The following is a 22,422-nucleotide window of genomic DNA, read 5'->3' as shown; positions in this document are numbered from 1 at the left end:
ATTCTCCTTTGGCAGAACTTTCCAAATCACTCCATGCCTTCCTAATTTCTACAGCCAACAATCAAATTCAGGCCCTCATTTCCTCTCTTCTGAGTTATTGGTACAGCTTTCTAACTGTTCCCTACCACCAGTTTCTTTGTCTCCAGTCCCATCTCCACTACCACCCACCATAGAGCTGGAAGACTAACATCCCTAAAGCCAAGTCATCTTATGACTCTCTTGCTTGAAACCTGTCAATGGCTCCCTATAATGGAAAACAAAAGTCCAAACTCCTTGATCTGGTATTCAAGGCCTGCTAGGAATTGGTCCTCACTTATTTATGCAGCCTCATCTTCTACTGTTCTTGATGTATCATATGCCCCAAACTAGACTTCTAGCATATTTCCAAATGTACCCCATATATCCCCTTATCCTTACCTTCACGATTAATCTAATAATCCGCTTAAAGATTCCCCTGCCACATAACACACTAGAAATTCTCTCTCCTTCCTCCTTCCTAGCACTTAATTACAATATAATTTTGGAGATAAATACTTGATTCTTACATTCTTCCTACTCAAACCGTAAGCTTCTTGCCAGCATGAATAATCTGCTTAATCTCTGATTCAAGCAAAAGTCGTGGTTACCATGCTGCCACTGGAGCAGTTGTGCAATGGAAAAATAATGTGGGTCGGATATGTAATTTTAAGTTTTCTAATAGCCTCATTTTAAAAATAAGAAGATTCATGGAAAATTAAGTATAGTCCTATATTTTGACTTATATTAAACTATCATCTCAACATGTAATAATATTAAAATACTATTGAGATATTTTATATTCTTTTTTAATATTCTATTTAATATTTTTTATATAGAATATTTTATATTCTATTTTATATTCTTTGAAACCAGGTGTATTTTTTAAGTTGACAGCACATATTAACTTGGACTAGCCAAATTTGAAGTGCTCAATAACCCCATGTGGCTGGTGGCTACCACATTAGACAGTGAAGGTCGGGAGTCTTTCTGCCAGGGCTCAAATCCTAGCTCTGTAACTTACAGCTGTGTAATCTGGACTAATTGCTTAACCCTTCTGTGCCTTAGAGTGAATATTTTTTAAATGGCAACAATAATAGTACCCACTCATAGGGTTACAGTGAAGATTAAATGAGAAAATGTGGCCATGTGCAGTGGCTCACACTTGTAATCCCAACATTTTGGGAGGCCCGGACAAGAAGATCGCTTGAGCCCAGGAGTTTGAGACCAGCCTGGGCAACATAGGGACAACCTGTCTCTACAAAAGTTTTAAAAATTAGCTGGGTGTGATGGCACACACCTGTTGTCCCAGCTATTTGGGTGGCTGAGGTGGGAGGATCGCTTGAGCCTGGAGTTCAAGGCTGCAGTGAGCCGTGATGCACTCCATCACGACATGATACCTGCCCCCCCCCAAAAAAAAGGATGGAGGGGGAGAGGGGAGAGAGAGAAAATGGGAGCAGAGAGCTTTGCATGTGGTTAGCACACAAGAAATTGTAGCCACTATTTTTAATATCATTAATTTTGAAGGTACCAAAAGGTCTAGAGAACATCTACGGTTGGCAACAACTGCATGTTTATTGCATTGAAATGAATTCTGCTGAGTTCCTCAAATTGCAGAGGGATTAAAGTGCTATTTATGAAAAATTAGCCTAAAAGTGTGAGGCTTATTCCAGTACAAAATCACAATGAAATATACTTGTCTTTTCAATGTACTGAATTTCCTTTGCAGCCTCCCAGGTTCTCGCCATGTCTCTGTGGTCCCAGGGGAAAGGATTTGCTACCACTCAGATCACTGGTTCTCAACCTTGACTGCATATTGGAATCATCTGGGAAGTTTTTAAAGCTACTGCTGCCCAGATCTACTCCCTCACCATTTTGATTTAATTGGTCTCGATGAGGCTGGGACATTGTTAGCTGTTTTGTTTTGTTTTTTGAGACAGGGTCTCACTCAGTCTGTCGCCCAGGCTAGGGTGCAGTGGCACAATCTTGGCTGACTGCCTCCACCTCCCGGGTTTAAGCGATTCTCCTGCTTCAGCCTCCTGAGTAGCTGGGACTACAGGCATGCACCACCACACCTGGCTAATTTTTGTATTTTTTGGTAGAGACGGGGTTTCACAGTGTTTGCCAGGGTGGTCTCAAACTCCTGACCTCAAGTGATCCACCCACCTCGGCCTCCCAAAGTGCTGGGATTACAGGTGTGAGCCACAACACCCAGCCGGACATTGTTAGTTTTAAAAGCTCCCCAGAGAATTTCTCTCTCTCTCTATCTCTCTGTCTCTCTCCTGTGTCTCTCTGTCTTTCTGTCTCTCTCTCTCTCTCTCTTTCTCCTCCCCCACTGGTATTTTTAATTGACGTATAATACTTGTACATATTTATAGGGTGCAGTATATTTTCATATATGTATATAATGTATAATGATCAAATCAGGCTAATTAGTATATCCATCACCTCAAACATTTATTATTTCTTTGTGTTGGGAGCATTCAAAGTCCACTCTGTAGCTATTTGAAAATATATGAAAATATATAAAATAAAATATGAGTTGTTTTAAATTATAGTTGAGCTACAGTGCTACAGGACACTAGAATGTATTCCTCTTATCTAGCTGTAATTTTGTATCTGCCAACCAACCTCTCATCACCCTTTCCCCACTACCCTTCCCATCATTCAGTGACCACTATTCTACTCTCTGCTTCTACGACATCAACTTCTTAAACTTCCACATGAGTGACTACATGTGGTATTTATTTTTCAGTGCTTAGCTTATTTCACTTAACATAATGGCCTCCAGTTCCATCCATGTTGCTGCAAATGACATGATTTTATTCTATTTTATGGATGATTAGTATTCTATTGTGTATTTATACCATATTTTCTTCATCCATTCATCTGTTGATGGACACTTAGTCAAGATTACATTTCTTGGCTATTGTGAATAATGCTGCAGTAAACATGGGGATGCAGATATCTCTTTGACATACTGATTTCTTCTCCTTTGGACACATACCCAGTAGTGGGATTGCTGGATCATACGATATTTCTATTTTTAGTTTTCTGAGGAATATTCATACTGTTTTCTACAATTGTTGCACTAATTTCCATTCCCACCAACAGTGTATAAGAATTTCCCTTTCTCAGGCTGGGCATGGTGGCTCACGCCTATAATCCTGGCACTTTGGGAGGCCGAGACTGGGGGATCACTTGAGGCCAGGAGTTTGAGACCAGCCTGGCCAACATGGCGAAACTCCGTCTCTACTGAAAATACAAAAATTTGCCAGGCGTGGTGGTGCGCACCTGTAGTCCCAGCTACTCAGGAGGCTGAGGCAGGAGAATCACTTGAACCAGGAGGTGGAGACTGCAGTGAGCCAAGATCTCAACCATTGCACTCCAGCCTGGGCAACAGAGTGAGACTCCGTCTCAAAAAAAAAAAAAAAAAAAGGAATTTCCCTTTCTCTGTGTACATGCCAGCATTTGTTATTTTTGTCTTTTTAAAAATAATTTTATTTTAGATTCGGGGGTACATGTGCAGGTTTGGTACCTGGGTATATTACATGATGCTGAGATTTGGGGTGTGAATAATCCCGAAACCCAGGTGGTGAACATAGTACCCAACAGTTAGTTTTTCAACCCTTGTATCCCTCTCTCCCCCTTCTAGTAGTCCCCAGTGTCTATTGTTGCCATCTTTTTGTCCGTGAGTACCCAATGTTTAGCTCCAACTTATACGTGAGGACATTCGGTATTTGGTTTTCTATTCTTGCATTAATTCACTTAGGTCATTCTAACTGGAATGAAATATCTCATTATGGTTTTGATTTACATTTCCCTGATGAATACGGATGTCGAGCATTTTTTCATGTATCTGTTGGCCATTTGTATGTCTTCTTTTGAGAGATGTCTGTTCAGCTCACTTGCCCATTTTAATTGAATTATTTGGTCTTTGCTATTGAGTTCATTGTATATTCTGAATATCAATCCCCTGTCAGCCACATAGCTTGCAAATATTTCCTCCTATTCTGCAGATTGTCGCTGTCGCTTCACTCTGTTGATTGTTTCCTTTGCTGTGCAGAGCTTTTTAGTTTGGTATAGCTCCATTTGTCTCTGATTTTGTTGCCTGTGCTTTTATTTATGTGTTTATTTTTAGATGGAGTTTTGCTCTTGTTGCCCAGGCTGGAGTGCAATGGTGCGATATTGGCTCACTGCAACCTCCGCCTCCCAGGCTCAAGTGATTCTCCTGCCTCAGCCTCCCGAGTAACTGAGATTACAGGCACACGCCACCACGCCTAGCTAATTTTTGTATTTTTAGTAGAGACGAGGTTTCACCATGTTGGCCAGGCTGGTCTCGAACTCCAGATCTCAAGTGATCTGCCCGCCTCAGCCCCCTAAAGTGCTGGGATTACAGGTGTGAGCTACCGTGCCTGGCCTAGGACCATCTTGTTTTTGGGAAGTGGGTGCCCCTGTAAAGTGCTCTGTGAATATGACTGTGCTTCCATGAATCCAGCTGGACCTTGGCAAGGCCACAAGGTTTAGTTAGCCAATCCAATGGAAGTGGCTGGTGGCTGGCCAGATCTATTTGGTGGCCTTAGAGTTTCTCCCTTCTCTTGTCTCTGTGGATATTAAGTGAATTTAGTGTGATCAATGACAGTGTTTGGATGAGAAATATATATATTTTCAAATCATGAATGGTTTTGCCTACAGAGAGAATAATTACATTGTAACCTGAAAAGCAAGGTAATAGGCAGCCATCCTTATGCGTTCAACAAGAATCTACAAAGTGCCTGTTTTGTATGCAGTGCTGTGCTCTGTGCTGTCTCTTTGACTTAGCAGGTCCCTTTGCCAGGAATGGATGGCTGCTCCTAATCTTGTCTTTCAAGTCAAAACTTAAATTTCCCCTCCTCAGTATTCCCCAGTCTTAACTGACACATTCTCCATCACATTATCTGATTTTATCTTCTTCATAGTGCTTTTGAGTATCTGAAATTGTTGTATTTGTTTTCTTTTTGTCTCACTCTTTTCCTCCCTCCCTCATCCTCTCTTCCCCTCTCCCTAGAATGGAAGCGCCAGGAAAGAAAGCTGGTCTTATCTGCCTTGCTCATTTCTATATCCCCAATGAGTAGCCACTCAATAAATATTCATTGAATAAATGAATGAGACACTTGGAAGATAGGAATCTCCAGCCAGGTCTTAAATGACACAGCCACGGGTCAGAAGAGAAATCAGCTTTCCAGATAAGGAGAGTAGGGTAGAAGACTTAATGACCTCAGTTTTCTGAGGGCCTGAGGGGAGCAGCCAGCGCATAGCCCAGGGGCTAGGTTAGGGAGCAATAAGTGCTGTCATCCAAGGCACAGGGAACTGTGCCCCTCCTTGGAGGGGACTGTAAAGCATGGAAAGTCACAGATGCTAAGATGAGGATGTACACGATCCAAAAAGCAGTTAAAAACAATGGGGCCTGGTGTGGTGGCTCACGCCTGTAATCCCAGTACTTTGGGAGGCCGAGGTGGTCGGGTCACTTGAGGTCAGGAGTTCAAGACCAGCATGGCCAGCATGATGAAACCCCATCTCTACTAAAAATACAAAAAAATAGGTGGGTGTGGTGGTGGGTGCCTGTGGTCCCAGCTACTAGGGAGGCTGAGGCAGAAGAATCGCTTGAACCTGGGAGGCGGAGGTTGCAGTGAGTCGAGATTGTGCCACTGCACTCCAGCCTGGGAGACAGAGCCAGACTTTGTCTCAAAAACAAAAACAAAAACAAACAAACGAAAAAAAAGAGAGAGAAACAATGGGTTATTGAGTAAGAAAATAATAAGAAAAACTGTATTTAGAGTTTATCCTAAAAGAACAACAAGAGTAAAATCCATTCATGTTCCTGAAGCACACTTGTTCCTCAAGTAAAACCTTGGAGAACACAACATAAAACAGATAAGTGCCTTACCCCTCTCATTCTTCTCTTTCCCCTTCTGTAAAGCAGGAACAGAAGCATCATTAACAATAATGATGTGCTAACAGTTCTATTGCAAGGCACTAATTCATACAACATCATTATGAGGTAGGTGGTGTTATTAGCTCTATTTTGCAGATCAAGCAACAGAGCCTCAGGGAGGAGGTTACATAAATCAAACCCAAACCTAGTCCAGAGTTTTATTAACCATCATCTATAACATGGAAGTTTCAAAGATAAAATCCCACTTGTAAATTTATTGGGAGAAGATGCCACCTTAAAAGAGGCAAAGTACATAATGTTAGAATAGGAGATTTCTGGACACTAAAACCTGAGATGAAAACACTGTAGTTGCACTCTGCTCTGACAGAAGGCAATCTAAGTGTATATGCAACCCTGTGATGTGGTGTTAAGAGCAAAGGCTTTGAAAATGAGATCAACCTGAATTTGAGTCACGGCTCAACTAGTTTCTCGGGGTGTGATCTCGAATTTCTCTGAGCCTCAGCTGCTTCATCTATAAGATGGAGATGATACTAATACTGAGGTCATGAAGATATAGTGAAGATTAAATAAGCTAACATATGTAATCTGCCACTGTAGAGAACAGAATCAACAGCTTTAGAATCAGACAAATCTAGATAAAATCCTAGCTGAACAGTTCAGTAGCTGTGTGACCTTGGGCAGGATATTTTACCTTTCTGAGTACTGATTTCCTTATATGTAAAATGAGAAAAATAATACTTACAACTCATTCTTCCAACAAACATATATATATATAATATATGTAAAAAGTATATAATGCACATGTAAAATATATATATATATATATGTATATAAAATTTAGAGACAGGGTCTCTCTCTGTCACTCAGGCTGGGATGCAGCTTGATCATAGGTTACTGCAGCCTTGAACTCTTGGACTCAAGCGATCCTGCCACCTCAGCCACCCAAAGTGCTGGGATTATAGGCATCAGCCACTGCACCTGGCCCAACAAATATTTTTTAAATGCCTGTGATCCTAGGCACAAATACCTTCTGAATGCCTCTGTTGCTTTTCTAGGTTTTTCTTCACAACATTTTGTTTTCTCTTGTACATGGTTAATTTTGAGTGAGTGATGAACACTATATATGAACAATGCAAAAGATCATTTGAGGCCTAGAATGAAGTTGCCCTGCTCAGAGTCCCTAGCAATCTGGAATTATCTTGATCCATTTCAATGACTGAGATTATCAGAAACTGGTCTTTAAATCCTGCAATGGTCAATCTATTTCTGGTTTCCCATTATTCCTAGAGTTACAGCATTTTGAAGTCCCAACCAAGAGTTGGGGGGGGGGCGGGGGGGGTGGAGTTGCCAGGCCCTACTGTCCTTGCTGAGCTCTGGACTGCAGATTTTGTACCCCCTTTCCACTTGAAGCTATCATAGCACTGCTTGGATTCTCAGTCATTTAGATGTTTCTTCTGGAATCAAGAGAGGCCTTAGAGGAAAAGTTGTCCAAATGCCAGATTCACTTCTACGAGTTTCTGCCTTTTCTTAGACTTTTGAATCTCAATCCCCACAGTTCTTCATTGCTTTGATACACGTACACACACACACACACACACACACACACACACACATATACTTTTCATAATTGTCTTCAATGAGAGGGTTGCCCAAATCCCTAGTCCACCAATACCAGAGTGGAAATGTTGCTAGAAACGTTTTTAAAATATTACCTCCCGTAATACTCACAAATGTGCTCAGCATCACACAGGAGAAAAGTGGAAGAGACAGCTATGGTAGCCCATTCTCTCTGATTCCAAAGTCTAAGTAACAAAACAAACAAGGGCGATGTAGCAGCCTGCATGGTGTGCGGCTAGAGCTGGCGAATTAGTTTTTATTAGTTTCATTCCATCTCTAACATTTAATGCTAATTTAAGTATTAGAGGAAAAGGAAAAAAACTCTATAAGTGAGTTGTGTGTTTGAGAAAGAAACACCTCAGAGAAGGGTGACTAACATACATAAATCTCAGCAAAAATAAGTTGTGGTAACTGGCTTCTATACAGTGAAGAATGCATCTGTTCCCCCCTTGCCATCCTCATTGCCATTGCCATAGTTGAGACCCTAATTCTCTCTCTTCTGGATCTGTCTTTGTAAGTTCTCTTCTGCAACAGAAGGTAAGGATGCTTAGTCTTCTTCAAATTATAATGGGGTCACCACTCTACTTAAAAGCCTTCGAAAAGACTCTAGGATTCCCCTTGACTTCACAGCCTCCTCCAGCTACCACCTTATTTCTTTGCTCCCTGTCACAGTAAGGTTTCTCAACAGAGTTGTCTCTATACTGGCTATCTTCACTTCCTTGCTTCTCATTCTCTCTTAAACTCACCACATTCTGGCCTCTGTCCATCAGCATTCCACAAAAACTTCTTTTTTTTTTTTTAATTTTGAGGTCAACACAATCTTCATATTGTCAAATGCAGTGGACCCTTTTCTTCCTCATCTTACTCTCAGCAGCATTTCACACTCCCTCTCTCTAGAAACACTAGCCTGGACTTTTTCTGACTTCTCCTCCTCTCTCCAACATCTGAAATTTGCTGTCACAAGTCTTGGTTGTGAGAAACACTTCTCCATCTGCATTCTCTCCTTATATGATCCCATCCAGTCCTACCTTGAAATACTACCTATATGCTGTTTCCCAAATTTACATCTTCAACCAGATCATTTCTCAGCTTCAGTCTCCTATATCTAATGATCTGTTTGATATTTCCACTTGCATATCTCAAATTCAACATGTCAAAAATGAATCTTTGATTCCCACAATACCCAATTTCTCTTACACTTTTCCTCATCTCATAAGATGTCATCTTTCCATTTCTACCGTCATCCTAATCCAAACTATCATCATTTCTTGCTTAGACTATACCAATGGCTTCCTAGCGGGTCTCCCTGCTTTTATCTTTGCCTTCCTATGATACTTTCTCCATAGAACAGTCACAATAAACCTGAAAGCCTAAATCGGAACATAGAACTACCCTTCTTAAATACTTCCTTCTATACACACAAAGGGCTTACATGTAGTAGAAAGAATAAAAATTATAAGATAGCGCTGGCATTGTTAAGGATTTGTGCATATGTCTTACTCTTCCTAACAAATGTATAGCTTCATAGATTCGATAGTGCCTTACACATTAGGAATCTGCAAGCTTTTCTGTAAAGGGTGATATTTTAGGCTTGGGGGCCATATGGTCTCTGTCACAACTACTTAACTTTGTCATTGTAGCACAAAAACAGCCATGGACAATAAATGAAGAGGCATGGATGTGTTCCCACAAAACTTTATTTACAAAAAACATGCAGCAGGCTAGATTTGGCTCACAGATCATAATTTGTCAAGCCCTGTTCTAAGTGTCCCGAGTCTTCTGTGATTATATCAAAGAAAAATGCCTACTATGGCAGACATGAAGGTGCACCATTCAGATCTCCCTTCAAGAGAGAAACTAGTCAAGGGGTGCAATTATCTGACAGCCTCAAGTTGCAGGTTGCTTTAGGGTCTGTTCAGTTTTAGAGTCAAGGCCATGTGCTTCCCACGTAGTTCTCAGCCTATGACTGAACATAGTGGTGGTAAAATGGCTCACCATTTATGGCCAGCACAGGACAATCTTTACACATGGGTGAGCTTTGCACCAGAGCTCCCTATTTGGCTGGCTGGGATTTTTTTCAGAGCTATGCTGCAATGTGAGGCTGTTCCTCCCCAATTCTCCTTTCTTCCCACTTTCCTTTGTCACGGGTCAAACCTGCATCACAGTCTAAAGGCAAGTAATGTGTTGGTGGCCTGGACTTCAGTGGTAACAACAGTAGTGGTAAGAAATAGTCAGATTCTGGAAAACTCTATAGGTAGAGCCAACAGGATTTGCTGACAGAATGGGTTTTGGGTGTGAGTTAAAGAAAGGAGTTAGGGGCCAGGCATGGTGGCGCGTGCCTGTATTCCCAGCTGAGGCAGGAGGATGACTTGAGCCTTGGAGGCAGAGGTTGCAGTGAGCTGATGAGCTGAGATCGCGCCACTGCACTCTAGCCTGGGCAACAGAACAAGACTCTCTCTCTCAAAAGAAAAAAAAAAGGAGTTGCCAAAAATGACTCTATTTAGTGTTTTCTGGTTCACTCATTTCTGCTCCTATTTTTCTTGTTACCTGCCTTATATTTTCTTTAGTTTTATTCTGTTGTTCTGTCTCTGAATTCTTCATTTATACAGTTAATAATCAATTTTGAAGCCTTTTCTCGTTTTATAAGCATCTAAGACTATACATTTCCCATGAGATAATTTAGCAGCGCACCACTTTGTTGGATAGTACTTTCATTTTTATTCAGCTGTATTTTTAAATTTGTTACTTCTTCATTGACCCATGAGTTTAGAAGTACATTTTCAAACTTTCAAAGATGTGTTTTTCTCTAATTATTATTTTCTATTGGTTCCAGTTTATCTGCACTGTGGTCAGAAAATGTGCCCTGATGATATTTAAAAAAAAATGTTCAGACATGTTTTAAGGCCTGGTCTGCAGTCGAATTTTGTAAAAATGCTGTGTGGGCTTTTTGAGACTTCTGTAATAATTGGGATTGTGTTCTATATATTCCATTAAATTAGGCTTAGTAATTGTGTTGTTTAAATCTATATCCTTATTGAATTTTTATCTGTTCAATCTAAAAATAGAGAAAAGTGCTTAAAACTCCCACCATAATGTAGATTTGTCAATTTCTCCTGGTAGTTCTGTAAATTTTGCTCTCTATATTTTTGAAACTATGTTGTTAGGCAAATTCAAGTTTAGAACTGCTATATTCTTCTAGTGACTTGAACCTTTTATCATTACATAGTGACAACCTTCTTTATTTTTAGTAATGCTTTTTGCCTTCAGGTCTATTTTGCTTGTTGTGAATGTAGTTTCACCACCTTTCTTTTGGTTATTATTTGCCTGATATACCTTTTCCCGTTCTTTGACTTCACCTTTTACGGGTCCTCATGTTTTAGATGTGTCTATTACAAAGAGATTACAAAGAGCATTTGCTTTTCTTCTCCCTTAACTTAATCATATAATCTTTTAACATTAGTTGTTTCACATTTATTGTTATTTTAAAAAATATATTTGATTTTCTTTCAGCCATTTTGTGCATTCTATTCATCCCACTTTGTGGTTTTTTTTTTTCTTTTCTTGCCTTTTTTAGATTTTAGAGATTCTTTTTTCTTGCTCCATTTTTTCCCTTTACAGATTTGGAAGTTAATTACTCTTTTATTTTCAGTAAACAATCCTTGAAATTCAAATTTAAAATAAAAATCTTAAATATTCATTGAAATAAAATTAAAATTTAATGTAATTAAGGACCTTGTATAAGCCCTTAGAATATTTTGACTGCAATCATTGCCTTCTGGCTTAAATGCTCATTTTGAAGCATTTTATTGAAATATACATACAGAATATTGCACATTAGTGTACAGCTCACTGACTTTCTACAAGTAGACTACATTATTTAACTAACCAACAGCCATCTCAACAAGTAGAAAATTACCAGTTCCCCAGAAGGGCCCCTCAAATACCCTTGTAGTCATTACAGGCATCCCAGACCCATAAAGGTAACCACTATCCTAGTCCTAGCAACATAGTTTTAATTTTCTTTTAATACCACGTACTATGTACTCCTTTGTATTTGGTTTATTTTGCTCAACATCATGTTGGTGAGACAGATTTATATTGTTGGGTATAGTTGTAGATAATTCATGATCAAGATTGTATAGTATTCCATTGTGTGAATATACCCTGATTAATCTATCCATGCACCTGTTGGTCATTTGATTAGTTTCCAGTTTGGGGATATTATAGTATTGCTATAAATATTCTAGCATATGTCTTTTGGCAAACATACACCTTTCTCAGGTAGGAGACTGTCAGCCCTTATTTTCCAGTCCTGACAGGATGAAATGAAAAAACCATTAGAAACCAGCAGATGGTAACTAAAGTGATCCTGAGCTGCCCTCATTGCTCATTAGCACCATGACAGTTTACAAACACCATGGCAACAACCCAGAAGTTACCATCTCTTTTTAGAAAGTTCTTAATAAGACATCCCCTCAATTTGCATTAACCCACCCCTTAATTTGCATGTAATTGAAAGTGGGAATAAGTGAGTATAAATACAGTCGCTAAGAGCCCATACATTGCTGACTGTGGGTGCACTGTCTACAATTTAGCCCTGCTCTATGAGGAGCTGTGCTGTTTAATAAAAGACTGTTGTCTAATAAACTGGGTTATCTTAAGGTATTAATTTGCTGAGTTACGGGAAATTTTGCTTTTAATGGTATAACCAGTGCCTTTTGGAGCTTCTTGGATTCATGTCTCAGAGGGTCAACTGTTGTCTCACTATTCTCTGCTCTCTTCTTTTAAAAATGCTGGAGATGATGGCTCTCTGTTTTAGCTTTTTTGTCAACTTCTGTGACTTTTTCTCCTCTTGTTCTGACTTTTGTCGTGGCCTGATACTAAAGTGTTTTGTCTTAAAGGTCTGTGAGAGCAGTGGTTTCCCTCAGTATTGCTTGATTCTATGCTTTTAATTTTTCCTAATATATAATCTTATTTTTGACTTTTAAGTATTGACTCTTATATTGCTTAAAAGTGGTTTAAGGGCTAATAAGTGTCTGCCCACCTTCATTCCCGTTCGGCCCAAAACATACATTTATTTATTTATTTATTTATTTATGAGACAGAGTCTCACTCTGTCACCCAGGCTGGAGTGCAGTGGCACCATCTCGGCTCACTGTGACCTCCGCCTCCTGGGTTCAAGCGATTCTCCTGCCTCAGCCTCCCAAGTAGCTGGGATTACAGGTGCACACCACCATGCCTGGCTAATTTTTGTATTTTTAGTCAAGGTGGGGTTTTGCCATGTTGGCCAGACTGGTCTTGAACTCCTGACCTCAGGTGATCTGCCCTCCTCAGCCTCCCAAAGTGCTGGGATTACAGGCATGAGCCACCGCGCCCAGCCCTTAGGACATTTTTAAATGGCCATACTCCCAGTGGAAATAAATCTTCATTTATTTTTATTTTGATTCATTTATTTATTTTTTGAGATGGAGTCTCGCTCTGTTGCCCAGGCTGGAGTGCAATGGCACGATCTCAGCTCACTGCAACTTCTGCCTCCCAGGTTCAAGCAATTCTCCTGCCTCAGGCTCCCAAGTAGCTGAGACTACAGGCGCCCACCACCACACCCGGCTAATTTTTTTGTATTTTCAGTAAAGACGGGGTTTCGCCATGTTGGCCAGGTTGTTCTTGAACTCCTGACCTCAAGTGATCCTCCCGCCTCATCCTCCTAAAGTGCTGGGATTACAGGCATGAGCCAGCATGCCCAGCCGGAAATAAATCTTTCAATAACTATCTTATTTAGACATATTCATACTATACTGATGACAAGGCAGTTTTCTAAATGCACACGAGGTAAATGCAGTTAACACTGCTAAGTGAATGTGACATTTTTGTTGTACTGTGATCATAGATGAATCAACTAAGTAAAACAATTAATCACAAATCAGTGTTACCAGGCTCACTGAGAGACTATTTCTCCCTTGCAAGGCAGTTAGAAGCTCTAAATTTATAAGCTAATCAGTTTATTCTAGCTATAAGCAGACATAAGTATCCGAGTATGCAGAAAATTTGTGGGCAATTAAGCTCAAATGATGATCCCCTTATATATATTTTGGCACATTTTTATCATACGGGTGTTGTGCAGATATATAAAATGACATACATTACAGATAAAATGTGGATAATATAATACTAAGATAACTAGTCCAGAATTTTAATACATGTCAATAAGATACTTAAGAATCACAAATTATCTTCATTTCATCAGCCTTTAAATAGCTTTGCTTTGTTTTGCAATGACTGGAACTTGTAACCTTAATAAGTATCATTATCATGACCAAAATCATTTGGAAAGGAACAGGGATTTACAAAGCTTTCAGTAAGTACTCCCCGATGGTGTTAGGGTTTTTAAAGTAACCTATTTGAATTGAAATCTCCATTAATCTCAGATTGACAAAGCTGTTAATAATATCAAATTAACAAAGTTCTTTACACAGGCACAAGGAACCACAAGGATGTAAAAATGAAAATGTGGACTAGTGGGAAAGACAAATAAACCTTCTTAATTGTAAGGCAGAATGACATACAAGCTGAATAAAGGTACATAAACATTTGAATAGTGCCTAGAAGCAGCAGCCTACATGTGGCCTGTGCTGGTCTATAATGAACTTTTCACTGGTCTGTAGCAAAATGATCAATATAACAACGTAGAAAAGTTTCCATACAGCTTCTTTAGATTATGTCCTTCCTACTTTCTTGGCATTAAAATTAGCTTTCTTTTAATGAAATGCATATTGGTTCCCTCTTCTGGGAAACTCAAAACCTGTGCAAAATAATGTAAGCTGTGTAGACTGGGTGTGGTGGCTCACACCTGTAATCCCAGCACTTTGGGAGGCCAAGGTGGGCGGATCACCTGAGGTCAGGAGTTTGACACCAGCCTGGCCAACATGGCAAAACCCTGTCTCTACTAAAAATACAAAAATTAGCCAGGCCTGGTGGCAGGTGCCTGTAATCCCAGCTACTTGGGAGGCTGAGGCAGAAGAATCGCTTGAGCCTGGGAGGTGGAGGTTGCAGTGAGCCGAGATCGCGCCATTGCACTCCAGCCTGGGCGACAAGAGCGAAACTCCGTCTCCAAAAAGAAAAAAAAAAAAAAAAAAAAGAGAAAAGAAAAGAATGTAAGTTGTGTGAAGGCAGAAACTGTATCTGTTTTTCTTTACCACTCATCTCATGGTGCTTAACATAGTGCCTAGCAGACATTCAACAAATATTGCTGAATAAATGAACGAGGAAGCAGCATATGAGTTTTCCTTTGCACGATGAAAAGGATGCAAGAGGAAGTCATTTCATTGTATATTTTTAGTAAATGATGTACTAGTTACCTAGCACTGCATAACACATTACCCCAAAATTTAGCAGTTTAAAACAACACACATTATCTTGCAGTTTCTGTGGGTCAGGAATTGGACATTACTTAGATTGGGTGTTTAGCTCAGGTCTCACAAGGCTGCACTCTTCTCAAGAATCTACTGGGAAGGATCCACTTCCTAGCTCACTCACATGACTGTTGGCAGGATTCAATTCCTCACAAACTGTTGGCCAGAGGCCTCCTCCATGATTCTTTGCCATGTGGCCCTCTCCACAGAGCATCTCATAGCATGGCAGCTTGCTTTATCAGAGCCAGCGACCGAGAGGACAGAAGAGAATGCCAGCAAATGATTGCATGAGCAAGACAACAATTTTCTACACTGCCTCACTTGTGCTGTATTTTATTGATCAGAAGCAAGTCACTGGGTCCAGCCCACACCCAAGGGAAGGGAATTATAAAGGGCATGAATTGCCACAATCATTAGAAGCCACATGAGAAGCTGCAGACCACAAACGCTGAGTAGACTGGTTGGTTTGAGTGTAGAGTAAATGAACAAATGCACTAAGTAAATTGAGGCCAGGCAAACAGCGGAGGCTCTTGAAATGTCCTAAGTTGTCTGAACTTTGTTCTGACCCTTGCTGCCACTCAAAGTGTGGGTCATGGATCACCAGCATTCATATCACCTGGATACTTGCTGGAAACACAGAATCTTGGGGTCCTACCACAGACTTACTGAATCAGAATCTGCATTTTAACAAGTACCTATGTGTATTAAGGTTTAAGGAGTATTGCTCTAGATCCTGAGGAGAAAACAGCTCTGGTGGTAAGATTGAACATGAAGGTAAAGGAGGGGGAGGAATGAATCAAAGATGACTAAATTTTTTGAGGATACCTAATAAGAATTTGGTCTGATCAGGGCATTAGGAGGTCTACCGAAGAATATGACTCATCCTCAATCAGTGGCTCCCACACTTATTCTGCATTAAAATCTCCTAAAGTCTTTTAAAAAATGGTGCTCAGGGCCAAGCATGGTGGCTCATGTCTGTAATCCCAGCATTTTGGGAAGCCGAGGCAGGAGGATCATTTGAGCCCAGGCATTTGAGGCTAGGCTGGCCAATACAGCGAGGAACTGTCTCTAAATAAAATGGAAAAATTAGCCAGGTGTGGTGGCTTGCGCCTATAGTCCCAGCTACTCAGGGAGGCTGAAGTGGGAGAATTGCTTGCCCAGCAGATTGAGGCTGCAATGAGCCATGATCACACCACTGCACTCCTGTCTGGGTGACAGAGTGTGAGCCTATGTCAAAATAAAAGAATCAAATGGTGCTCAGCTCCTTAGAGAAATGGCTAACTCAAGGGCTGGGGCATCGTGTAGTGCCAGAAAGCAAAGAACTGCTCAAAATACAAAAGGATGAGGGCAGGTCAAAGGGACACTGGAGCCAAGCTTTAAGAATTTCTAATGTCCAAAGCTGGAAAAATTTGAGTAACAAAATAACAGTACTTGGTTACAACCCAAAGTATAAAATAAACATCCATTAATCTGTCCTGACATGAATGACTGAATAAATAAATAAAGGCTGGGTGCGGTGGCTCACGCCTGCAATCCCAGCACTTTGGGAGGCCGACCTGGGCGGGTCACCTAAGGTCGGGAGTTCGAGACCAGCCTGGCCAACATGGTGGAATCCCCTCTCTACTAAAAATACAAAAATTAGCCTGGCATGGTGGTGCATGTCTGTAATCCCAACTACTTGGGAGGCTGAGGCAGGAGAATCGCTTGAACCTGGGAGGCAGAGGTTGCAGTGAGCCAAGAGCACGCCACTGCATTCCATCTCGGGAGGGCAACAGAGCAAGACTCCGTCTCAAAAATAAAATAAAAATAAATAAGTAGGCAGAAGAAACAAATCTTTCATTTGGAAGAATTCCAAATAATATATGTAGATATTCCATTCTTCAGGAGGTGGAGCCTCCTCTCCCCTTTGAGTGTGGGCTGGACTGAATGACTTGCTTCTGGAGAACAGAGTACAGAAAGGGAAAAATAGTACATTACAATGAAGAAGTCTGGCAAACACTATCTTAGCCAGGTGATAAAAGTTAGCATAACTAGTGTTAAGCCATGTTGACAGTATATCTTTGAGGTGAAGAGAATGGCACTTCATTTTTATGGTAATCTTCCTTAAGTCCCCAAATCCCAGTCTAACCACGAGAACATCAGACAAACCCAAATTGAGGGGTGATATTCCACAAAATACCTGACCAATTCTCCTATTGGTCAAGATCATGAAAAGCAAGGAAAGGGCCAGGCATGGTGGCTCACACCTGTAATCCTAGCACTTTGGGAGGCTGAGGCAGGCAGATCACTTGAGGTCAGGAGTTTGAAACCAGCTTGGCCAACATGGTGAAACTCTGTCTCTACTGAAAATACAAAAAAGTTAGCTGGGCGTGGTGGTGGGCGCCTGTAATCCCAGCTACTTGGAAGGCTGAAGCAAGAGAATCACTTGAACCCGGGAAGTGGAGGTCGCAGTGAGCCAAGATCCCGCCATTGCACTCCAGCCTGGGCGACAAAGCAAGACTCCATCTCAAAAAAAAAAAAAAAAAAAAAAGCAAAGCAAGGGAAGACTAAGAAACATCAGGCACCAGAGGAGGATAAGGAGATAAATGCAAGGGGATCCTGAATTGGATTCTGGGATATAAAGAGGAGATTAGTGGAAAAACTAGTGAAATCTTAATAAAGTCTCTAGTTAACGGTAATGTACTAACATTAGTTTCAAAGTTTTGGCAAATGTACTATAATTACATTAAGATATTAACATTGAAGAAAACTGGGTGAGAGGTATGCAGGACATCTCAGTACTATCTGTAACAACTTTTCTGTAAATCTAAAGTTATTCCAAAATAGAATGTTTATTATAAAACAATACCCAGGCCTCACCTTTGAGATTCTAATTTAATTTGTCTGGGTGAGGGACAGGGAACATCAGGCACCAGTATTTTCTCTTTTTGTTTTTTTGAGACAGAGTCTTGCTCTTGTAGCCCAGGCTGGAGTGCAATGGCATGATCTTGGCCCACTGCAACCTCTGCCCCCTGGGTTCAAGCAATCCTGCTGCCTTATTCTCCCAAGTAGCTGAGAATACAGGTGCCCGCCACCACGTCTGGCTAATTTTTTGTATTTTTAGTATAGACGGGGTTTCACCATGTTGGCCAGGCTGGTCTCGAACTCCTGACCTCAGGTGATCTGCCCACCTCGGCCTCCCAAAGTGCTGGGATTACAGGCATGAGCCACCATGCCCGGCCTGGCACCAGTGTTTTCTAAAAGTTCCCGGATGATTCTGATGTTCAGCCAAAGACACACTACTCTATATCAGTGTTTCTCAAATCTAAATGTCCATCAGAATACTCTGGCAGGCTTATTGAAACATGGATTTCTGGCCAGGTGCGGTGGCTCATTCCTGTAGTCCCAGGACTTTGGGAGGATGAGGCGGGCAGATTGCTTGAGCTCAGGAGTTCCAGACAAGCCTGGGCAGCATGGGGAAACCCTGTCTCTATGAAAATACGAAAATTAGCTGGGCATGGTGGCACATGCCTGTAGTGCTAGCTAGTTGGGAGGCTGAGGGGGGAGGACTGTTTGAGCCCAGGACGTTGAGGCTGCAGTAAGTGGTGGCCGCCCCACTGCACTCCAGCCTGGGTGACAAAGTGAGACCCTGTCTCAAAAAACAAACAAAAAAACACAGATTGCTGAGCCCCTCCCCGAGAACATCTCACTCAGTAGGTCTAGGGTGGGGCCTGAGTGTTTGTACCTCCTACAAATTGCCAGGTGATGCTGATTTTGATGGTCCACACACTGGGACCACTGTTCTATACCAAAATCTTAAGGTGGTTTCTCCCAGTTTCTTGGTGTGAGTTGTACAAGTGTGCAAACCACTGTGAAAAGTAACAGCAAGACATATGCAGCGTGATACACCTCCAGAGACTTGGATTCTAGCCCTTAATCTGTCATCAACCAGCCATGTGATCTGGATGAAGCACTTTACCTCTCTGGGCCTCAAGTTTCTCATCTGCAAAATAAAGAGACTGATTTAATGACCATTAAATCAAAAAGCCTATATCTCATTCAAATTTTCAGATTATCAACTAGCTCTGTTATCTCGGATTTGGTAAGTGATTATGGGAAATCTAACCCAATATTTCTAAAACATTAGTGAAAGATTTCTCTAGAGTACATTTTATGATTATAAAGCAATGAAAACTCTTTTAAATCAATAAGCCAGAGCTAATACATCCAAATTAGTATCACCCCATTCTATGTCACCCTGATACACCTAGTCCAATAATGCTGTCTTGCCCAAGATATTTCTGGAACTCTAGTATGTATCAACACCAGTTTTAAGGCCACATACACACACACAAAAAAAACAGCGTAATTACTTTAAAAATTATACCTCACTGGCCAAATCCAGAAATTTCCAGATTTCTCACTCACATCAACCACCAGACAGCTTCCAAATGACCCTTGGTTATTTTCAAAAACCAAAAGTGCCCTAAAAACACAATGTTAGTCATTAGGGGGAAGGAAATTCACTTGAGAACTTGATAAAAGATACAAAACCCTCCCTAGAAAAACATATCAGCAAACAAATTTTGCCAATAATTTTGATCGCTAGACTCCAGGTTAGTAACTTCTGCCCTAGAAAGACAAAAGATTTACTACTACCAAGAAAATTCACATATGCAGAGGAGACTCGAAAGAAAGCTTCTGGAGCCAACTACTCTGAAGGGAAAAAACATATAAAAGCACTGGATTTGGGGTAAGTCATCTCAAGATTTAGATTTAGATTTGGCTGTATCACTAACCAGTTTTGGGCAAAGAAGTAACTTTCCTCCTAGTGTAAATTTTCTCATTTGCAGGGAGGGAGAAAAAGGGACTGAGCTGTATCAATAGTTCTGTGTGTTCACTGGATGAGCAGCATCACATAGGACCTGTTTTAAAAATGCAAATTCCCAAGCCCCACCCCAGACCTACTCAATCAGAATCTCTAGGGGTGGAGCTTGACTATCAGTGTTTTAACAAGCCCTCCTGGGGATTCTGATCCACTGCTCAAGTTCGAAAACCAAGACAGATGATCTCCAAAGTCCTTTCAAGTTCTCAAATTTTATAATTTATTTGAAAAGTATACTCTGGTAAGTTAAAATGCAAAACAAAAACCAATAGTCTCTGTTTTATCTGTTAAAAAAAATTTAATTTCTAATAAATAAAAGGTTAGAAATGTCTATTTTTCCTTATATTCCCCATGGGATCCTTACATTTTTAAAAAAAAATAAATACTAGGTATTTGAATCTGTTACATGTGGGCCGATTTCAGCTAAAAAAAAGAAAATTATTAAGCCCAGAGGTAAGGTGGGACAGAAAATACCTGGCTCAGCTTATCTTGAACAGTTACTTTCCTGCCTGCTACTCAAATTATCCTGTGGCTTTAACAACAAAGTAGTGAGGAAAACAACTGGAATGTTTTTATCTAAGAATAATAGATACCTCACTTTCAATTAAAATGTGCTCAAGACACCATCAGGACCTATCAAGTAATAGTAAAAATAACTATTCTACCTTGGTGCTAGCAAAATGCAGAATGATTTTGAAATTAACACAAATGGTTATAATCTTGATGATTTTGAAATGAACACAATGGTTATGATTTTGATTTCAAATAGGTAGACCAGATATTTGATATTACAGAACTATTTTTATTTATAAATAAACAAGGTATATTTAAATAAATAATAAATAAGGAGGTATGATGATGGTATCATAATTATATATAAAATGGGAAGGCCGGGTGTGGTGGCTCATGCTTGTAATCCCAGCACTTTGGGAGGCCAAGGTAAGAGGATCACTTGAGCCCAGGAGCTCAAGACCACCTGGGCAACACAGGGACTCCATCTCTAAAAAAAAATAAAACAATTAGCCAGGCATGGTTGTGCACATCAGTGGTCCCAGTGGTCCCAATACCTTGGGTGACTGAGGAAGGAGGATTGCTTGGGCCTGGGCCGAGGCTGCAATGAACTGTGATTGCGCCACTGTACTCCAGCCTGGGTGACAGAGTGAGACTCTGTCTCCAAGAAAATAAAAGTGTCCTTACCTTTTAAAAATCATATATACTGACATGTTAAAAAATGAAATATGTCACCTGGGGTTTGCTTTAGTATCACTGGGAGTTGAGGTAAGGTGAGTGGGTAGGTGGGAGTAAAAGACACAAGATTGTCTGTGAGAAGAGTTGAAGTAGATACAGGTATGTGTGGATTCATCTTACTGTTCTCTCTACTTGAAATTCATTGTGTGTTTGTTTTTGGAGACAGGGTCTCGCCCTGTCGCCCAGGTTGGAGTGCAGTGGCGTGATCTTGGCTCACTGCAACCTCCGCCTCCCAGGTTGAAGTGATTCTCCTGCCTCAGCCTCCTGAGCAGCTGGGATTACAGGTGTGTGCCACCACATCTGGCTTTTTTTTTTTGTAGAGACAGGGTTTCGCTGTGTTGGCAGACTGGTCTTGAACTCCTGACCTCAAGTGATCTGCTCACCTTGGCCTCCCAAATTGCTGGGATTACAGGCGTGAGCCATCGCGCCCAGCTGAAATTCTTTATAATACAAAGTTGAAAATACATAAATCCAATCTAAATACATATTTTTAAGATAAAAAAGCATGTAACAGGATCCTGGTAACCAAAGGAATAAACTGGAATGTTAAAATGTTTGCTCATTACAAAGAGAAGCAACACTATACCTAAATCTAGTATCTATCAACTTATTACTAAGAAACAAGGATACTGTAATACAAACATCTCACTTACCATGAGATCCAAACTGATGGTGAGAGGGCAGAGGATTGTCCAACTCAAGTAACAGTGACTATGAAGGCTCTCACAAGAATTATTAAAACACACTTTGGGCCGGGTGCGGTAGCTCACGCCTGTAATCCCAACACTTTGGGAGGCCGAGGTGGGTGGATCACCTGAGGTCAGGAGCTCAAGAACACGTTGGCCAACATGGTGAAACCCTGTCTCTACTAAAAATACAAAATTAGCCGGGTGTGGTGGTGGATGCCTGTAGTCCCAGCTACTCGGGAGGCTGAGGCAGGAGAATCGCTTGAACCCGGGAGGTGGAGATTGTGGTGAGCGGAGATCGCACCACTGCACCCCAGCCTGGGCAACACAGTGAGACTCCATTGCCACCCACCTCCCTCCAAAAAAAAAAAAACAAACCAACAAACACTGAGGGGATGATTCCGAAATTCACGTTTCTACTTATTTGTAAGCATAGTTTTAAACAACTGGAGTCTTCTAAAATGTATTCAGTTCTGTGTCACAGCACTGTCATTTACAATTGCTTTTTTTTTTTTTTTTTGCATCGAAGGACTAACTCACAGAGAAAGCTGCATGGCAGCACTCTGCAACTATAAAATCTGTGAAACTGGCCCAAACTTCTCACATTATTCAAACATTAAATCTTATTCATAGTCAAATGAAATGGTC

Source organism: Pan paniscus, chromosome X, assembly GCF_029289425.2.
Source record: "Pan paniscus chromosome X, NHGRI_mPanPan1-v2.0_pri, whole genome shotgun sequence".
In the NCBI taxonomy this organism is placed as follows: Eukaryota; Metazoa; Chordata; class Mammalia; order Primates; family Hominidae; genus Pan; species Pan paniscus.
Note: the sequence above shows the minus strand (reverse complement) of the source record.